Here is a 7,637-nt window from a genome sequence, read left to right as displayed (position 1 = left end):
TGATTCCATTTTTAGTTCTAATTTCACATTTGCGTGTTATTTACATCACTTAATTTAAATTATTGGAATTCAACTTTTTTTTAAACGCACTAAAAATTTACTGCATTAACAGAAGTATACAACATTTATGATCAACTGATTACCCCAACATCAGAAACATTTAATAATGATTTCTTTTGAGATCTCAAACCAAATTTATGCCACAGAATTTCTACAAAGATTGTGCATAAAAAAGACAACGAACAACAACTTGCATTTATATAACAACTTTAACGTAGTAAAAAGTCCCAAGGCGCTTCCACAGGAGCAAATAAACCTAACATTCATAATAATCTACAAGTTTTACACTTCCAGGTGTTAACCAGCATTAAAACCAGATATTCTGAAAACAGCTTTGATCTTTTATTGCAGTGAACTGCAGATTTTTTCAATATGTGAAGGTAACCTAGTGTTATATCCGACTATGTAAGGAATGGAGCGGCCTTAATCCATAAAACAGGACAACAACATAGCAAAGGAATTCCTCCAGCCTTATAGTAACTCCTCGAACATAGAAGAAAGCAAAGCACAAGTTTACACTTGATTTCTCATACCGTGTTAACTGTTCCAGTCAGGTTTTGCCTTCCTGCTTGATTAAATTTTGGTGATAGTTCTGTACGAGTAGCCATCATTTTTCAATTGAAACCAGCTCAGTAATTCCTGTAATTCTTATCATCTTCATCCTTAACTGGTATTCGAGAATCCAAACAAAATGGACTATCAACCGAAGCTCATCTCTTGTAATAAGTTTTTAAAAATTATTTTTTTGTTTAAAACAATGATTTGGTTGTGGTTAAAAAAGTAGCAATTTACTATCGGTCATCAATGTTCAACCGTGATTTTCACCATCTTCTGCTGAATGGCATCAAAAGGAAGACGTCAGCACCATCATTCATTCTCTATGGCAAGCAGATTCTAGAAGGTAAAAGAAAATATCTTTCAGTCGCCCATCAGCATTAGATTTAACAGACCGATGCCAATCTTGAACATTTATCAAAATGTCAATGTAATCTGTCCAGAGTTGGGCTGTGGGACAACAACATCACCAGTGCAGAAGAATTATTTTTGATTTCCAGCATCCGCAGTATTTTGCTTTTGTATTATTTTTGGTAACTTGAGTCTGTTAGGGTTTTTTTTTTTTTTAAATTGTGGGGCGGTTACAATCCAGAACAAATGCCAATTGAATGCCAGAGCTCCAAGGGGGGCATTGAACAACATTGAACAAGCGTGTGGAGCCAAGCATGCTCAAGTTAAAATGTAACGGTATTTTGGCAGTGATTAGATGCAGAAGGTGCAGGGTCTGGATCAGGCTGGTGGACAACCTCTCCTGACAGAAGGTGCAGGGTCTGGGTCAGGCTGGTGGACAACCTCTCCCGACAGAAGGTGCAGGGTCTGGGTCAGGCTGCTGGACAACCTCTCCCGACAGAAGGTGCAGGGTCTGGGTCAGGCTACTGGACAACCTCTCCTGACAGAAGGTGCAGGGTCTGGGTCAGGCTGCTGGACAACCTCTCCCGACAGAAGGTGCAGGGTCTGGGTCAGGCTGCTGGACAACCTCTCCTGACAGAAGGTGCAGGGTCTGGATCAGGCTGCTGGACAATCTCTCCTGACAGCTCAGGCCTTTGTTTTGGCACCAGAGGCGCAGCAATTGGCAGCTGTCACTCGCATGGATAGAATCATTGAATGGTTACAGCACAGGAGGCCATTCGGCCCATTGAGCCCATCCCGGCTCTCTGTAAGAGCCCTTCAGCTAGTCCCGCTCCCCCGCCCTTTCCCTGTAACCCTGCAAATTTTTTCTCCTTCAGGTACTTATCCAATTCCTTTTTGAAAGCCATGATTGAATCTGCCTCCACCACCCTTTCAGGTAGCGCATTCCAGATCCTAACCACTCGCTGCGTAAAAACAAAGTTTTTCCTGATGTCGCCTTTGGTTCTTCTGCCAATCACCTTAAATCTGTGTCCTCAGGTTCTCCACCCTGCCGCCAATGGGAACAGTTTCTCTCTATCTACTCTGTCCAGACCCCTCATGATTTTGAGCACCTCTATCAAATCTCCTCTCAACCTTCTCTGCTCCAAAGGAGAACAACCCCAAATCTGGACTGCAATACTTTCCTCACAAATCACCTCAAAATTATTTTTTAAAAATGCATCTTTCTAAAAACCTAAATGCAGGCTTTGATGGATAAAAATGTTGAAATGGTTCACCTTTATCCCCAGAGGGAGGGCGGGAGTGGGGCAGGGATCGAGCTGTCAAAGGGGAGCTCGGCGGCACACCCACCCGCCCGCTTCACAAACCGCTCCGAAAGTCAAATGGACGCCGGCCACCTGCTGCCAGATCGGGCACTTTCCTGTCAGAAAGAGAGAGTGCCGAAAGCTCGGGTGGAAGGCTCCCACCGCCCGCCCTCAGTCCGCCGACGGGCGAGCTCCCCCTCACCGTCCGTCCGCCGCCGCTCGAGCTCCCTCGGCTGGCAATCGCAGCCTTTGATTGACAGCGGCAGGAGAGGGAGGGGTGGGAGATCCAATCGGAAGCCGGCGGCTGGCTGATTGACGCAACCGTTGACCAATCGGAGGCGTCAGTGAGCTGGGGGAGGTGGGACTACGACCGTTGCCCTCACCCTGGTTGGGCAATTGCATCCTCCAGTCATTGCACCGGAGGCAAGAAAGAAAGAGCCTTGCATTTCTGCAGCGCCTTTCAGGACCACTTTACAGTCAATGAAGTACTTTTTTTGAAGTGCAGTCACTCTTGTATAATGTAGGCAACACGGCAGCCAATTTGTGCACAGCAAGCTCCCACAAACAGCAATGTGATAATGGCCAGATCATCTGCTTTTGTGATGTTGATTGAGGGATAAATATTATCCAGGACACCAGGGAGAACTCCCCTGCTCTTCTTCGAAATAGTGGCCGTGGGATCTTTTACGTCCACCTGAGAGAGCAGACGGGACCTCGGTTTACCGTCTCATTCGAAAGACCGCACCTCTGACAGCGCTGCACACCCCCAGTACTGCACTGGATAAAGGTTTGCAGTGGTCGGTGATATTCAATGCAATGATTCATGAGATACAGCAAGGAAATCAGAGGAAATAATTTTTTTAATGCATTGTTAAAATAGAACGGTGCACATTGGTTCTTTGAGATTTGGTTCCACACAGGTTAGAGTCAAAATAAGGGTGTGGTTGATTGATATTTCGGTTGGCAAATCACAATGAAAGGATATTAGGGTGTGTATTAAAGAACCTTGGCAATTGATTGACATTTGTTTTGGCCAATGGGATTTGGCTGGTTGGGTTGGGCTGCACATAATAAAGCATGAGACAACAATAGAGTGTTTAACCCAAAGCAGACCATGTGCAGAATGGTGTGTTGTGAACTCTACCCAACCTTAATTTACTGAGCAAAAGCTTTTTGCACTTTCTCCATGGATTTCCCCCTGCAAAGAAAATAAATCTAGCAATTCTTCAGAAGATACTTGTCTAAACCTGTATGTTACTGACATGCTTGAGATTCTGGTTTATGAGTGCCTAAATCAACACTGTATAAAGACTTTAACCTCTCACCCACAGGCAATATGACTACAGTCATTCATTTATACACACATACATAACATTGACACCACCTCTCCAGCTCCAGCCCCAGCCCACCCTTTAAAACCACCATTAAAGCCCACCTCTTGAACTAAGCTTTTGGTCAACCATCCCAATATCTCAATTTTCTTGATAACGCCTCTGTGAGGCACTTTGAGGATTTTTTCTATGTTAAAAGTGCTATATAAATGCATGTTGTTTGCTGTTGTGTCAGCATAGCTCAATGGTAGCATTTCCTGAGTCGGCAGGTTGTGGGATCAAGCTTCACTGCATGACCTGAGCACATCACCTAGGTTGACACTTCAGTAAATTATGAAGGGAAATGCTTCATTGTTAGAGGTGCCATCTCTTGGATGTTTGGTTAAACCAAAGTCCACCCTATTCAGGTGGATGTAGAAGATTGAATGGCACTATTTGAAGAAGAGCAGGACAATCTCCCAGTGTCCTGGTCAACATTGATTCCTCAACAACCACCACCAAACACAGATAACTGGTCATTTTTTTGCTGTTTGTAGGACTTTGCAGTGCACAAACTGCTTGCCCTGTTTACCTAAATAACAGCACTGATAACGCTTCAAAAGTAATTAATTGGTTGTGAAGCACTTTGGAACATCTTGAAGATATGAAAGGTGAATACAATTGCAAGTTCCTTCTTTAACAGAGAAGAAAGAAAGACTTGCAATTTCTATATAGCCTTTCACAACCACCGGATGTCTCAAAGTGCTTTACAGCCAATGAAGTAGTTTTGAGAGCAGTCACTGTTGTAATGTAGGAAACGTGGCAGCCAATTTGCGCACAGCAAGCTCCCACAAACAGCAATGCGATAATGACCAGATAATCTGTTTTTGTTATGTTGGTTGAGGGATAAATATTGGCCAGGACACCAGGGATAATCCCCTGCTTTTCTTCGAAATAGTGCCTTGGGATCTTTAGCGTCCACCTGAGGTTTACCGACTCATCCAAAAGACGGCACCTCCAACAGTGTAGCACTCCCTCAGCAATGCACTGAAGTGTCAGCCTAGATTTATGTGCTCAAGTCCCTGGAGTGGGACTTGAATCCACAACCTTCTGACTCAGAAGAGAGGGTGCTAACCACAGTTGACACGGAATAAAGATGATGCAACAGTCAATCAAATTTGATACAACCAGCCCTGATGTTAAATCATAGAATTTTACAGCACTGAAAAAGGCCTTTCCACATACCAGCTGTCTGAAAGCGATTTGGTTCCATCCACCCAGCCCTTTCCCCATACATTTTGTTTTTCCTTTTCAACCTAATTAGAAAAAAGAAAGACTTGCATTTATATAGCGCCTTTCATGACCTCAAGATGTCCCAAAGCAGTTTACAGCCAATGAAGTTCTTTTGAAGTGTAGTCACGCTTGTAATGTAGGAAACGCGGCAGCCAATTTATGCACAGCAGGATCCCACAAACAGCAATGTGATAATGATGAGCTAATCGTTTTTTAAGTGTAGGTTGAGGGATAAATTTTGGTCAGGAAACCAGGGGGGACTCCCCTGATCTTCAAATTATGAAGTATAAAAGTGCGTAAAATGAACCAAAATGCAACATTATTACTGTAAGGATTCAAAGTTTTCTGGAGGAGTATGCCCAGGATAGCCTAGAAACACACCACTTGATGTAATAAAACTCACTACACACTTGGTTTGAGTATAAAGCAAGGCTTTAATCAACTTGTTTCAGAACATGGAGGTCTAGTTCTACTTCACTAGTTCCTGTCTTACAAAATGTCCCTGGGCAAGCTGGGCCCACGCCCGAGTATTTATACTCCTTGGACGGCGCCACCAGCTGGCCGTCCAGCGTATTTCTTTATAATGATGAGATTTATAACACCACTAACTTTGTTCCTCCAACATTTGGACTTTCCCTTTGGACTTTCAGGTACTCATGTTTTATTCCCTCCAGTACAAGTGAAAGACTAAACAGAATAGTGCAGATGCTGGAAATCTCAGTCCTGAGGAAGGGTCTTCGGGTGTGATGGATGATGACTGACTATTGTTTTCCTACAGATACCTGCTGTGTATTTCCAGCTTTTTCTGTTTTTATCTTCAAGTGAAACAGAGTTGTTAATACCATGCACCTTAATTTTAACAATAAGCATCTTACATGGTATCTTATCAAATGCCTTTTGAAAATTAATATACACAACTTATCTTTTATCAAAATATTATACTATATTCTCAAAGAACTCTTAAATTTGTCAAACCCATGTCTTTCTAAGTGAGGATTAATTTTATGCTGTATAATGGACAGATGTTAGGCTGACTGTTCTATCGTTACCTGGTCCCTTTGTTCCTTTAAGAGAAAGTTGCCAGATTGGCAGCCCTCCAGTCTTCTGGCACAACTTCCATATCCAAGGACATAAGAACATAAGAACATAAGAAATAGGAGCAGGAGTAGGCCAATTGGCCCCTCGAGCCTGCTCCGCCATTCAATAAGATCATGGCTGATCTGATCCTAACCGCCAATCCACTATGACAGGACTATCTCCTGAATCTAACAGCATTAGACACACGAAAACAGGAGCAGGATCAGGCTACACGGCCCCTGGGCCCACTCCGCTACCCACAGGGCCATGACCTATCCAAACCTAGACTCATGTCCAAATTCCTGCCCGCTCCCCGTAACCCTTAATTCCCTTTTCTACTAGGAAACTGTCTATTTCTGTTTTAAATTTATGTAATGACGTAGCTTCGACAGCTTTTTGGGGCAGCATATTCCATGGACCTACCACCCTCTGAGTGAAGTAGTTCCTCCTCATCTCAGTTTTGAAAGAGCAGCCCCTTATTCTAAGACTATGCCCCCTAGTTCTAGTTTCACCCATCATCTGGAACATCCTCCCTGCATCCACCCGATCCAACCCCTTCATAATCTTATATGTTTCAATAAGATCGCCTCTCATTCTTCTGAACTCCAATGAGTAGAGTCCCAATCTACTCAACCTCTCCTCATATGTCCATCCCCTCATCCCCGGGATTAATCGAGTGAACCTTCTTTGTACTGACTCGAGAGCAAGTATGTCCTTTCTTAAGTATGGACACCAAAACTGTATGCAGTATTCCAGGTGCGGTCTCACCAATACCTTGTACAACTGTAGCAATACCTCCCTATTTTTATATTCTATCCCCCTAGCAATGAAAGCCAACATTCCATTGGCCTTCTTAATCACTTGCTGCACCTGCATACTAACCTTTTGAGTTTCGTGCACCAGGACCCCCAGATCCCTTTGTACTTCAGTACTTTCAAGTTTCTTGCCATTAAGATAATAACTTGCTCTACGATTTTTCCTGCCAAAGTGCATAACCTCACACTTTCCACTTTCCAGTATGTTTGAATGATTGCAATCAGGGTCTTTGCTATTTTCTCTCTGACTCCTCAACATTCCAAGATGTTGCCATTAGGCCCCTGGTGCCTTTGCCACTTTGAGCTTCACCAACTTTTTCAATACTGATTCCTTTACTATCGTTAGGCTATTTATTTGCGCTGGTACCCTTTAGTCCCACTATCACATACAAAGCGATGAGCATCCAATCAAAATGGAGAAACAATGTCCCAAGGAGTGGCAAAGGTCAACGATAACTGGAAGGGGTCAGGACAATAAAAGATCGGTTGTGGTAGCAATCAGCAGCAGGCATGTGCCTGCCTGTCCAATATCTTCCATGTCTTGCTGGAGAAGCCATCCATTTACTGAAGTCTGTCTAACTTTAAAACCAACACTACTTCCCCTGCATGGCACAACATTTAAAAAAAAGACAGACTTACATTTATACAGCGCCTTTCACAACCACCGGACATCCCAAAGCGCTTTACAGCCAATGAAGTGGATCGGTGCTAGGACCCCAGCTATTCACAATATATATTAACGATCTAGACGAGGGAACTAGATGTAATATCTCCAAGTTTGCAGACGACACAAAGCTGGGTGGGCGTGTGTGCTGTGAGGAGGATGCAGGGAAACTCCAGTATGATTTGGACAGGTTGGGTGATTATACTGCATT

General features: G+C 43.5%; 1 long non-coding RNA gene across 1 annotated transcript; it reads right to left on the bottom strand.

The window, feature by feature from the left end:
• Positions 1–389: 389 nt before the first annotated feature.
• On the bottom strand, positions 390–2,490 carry LOC147101027 (uncharacterized). The gene is made up of 2 exons (XR_015073439.1): positions 2,241–2,490; positions 390–954 (listed from the first exon to the last, which is right to left on the bottom strand). It is a non-coding gene; the product is annotated as an uncharacterized LOC147101027 (long non-coding RNA).
• Between the last annotated feature and the right edge of the window lie 5,147 nt (positions 2,491–7,637).

Source organism: Somniosus microcephalus, chromosome 24 (genome assembly GCF_052327205.1).
Source record: "Somniosus microcephalus isolate GS21.2 chromosome 24, FLI_Smic_1.0, whole genome shotgun sequence".
Taxonomy (NCBI): domain Eukaryota; kingdom Metazoa; phylum Chordata; class Chondrichthyes; order Squaliformes; family Somniosidae; genus Somniosus; species Somniosus microcephalus.
Note: the sequence above shows the minus strand (reverse complement) of the source record. Positions and strands in the feature narration are given on the sequence as shown.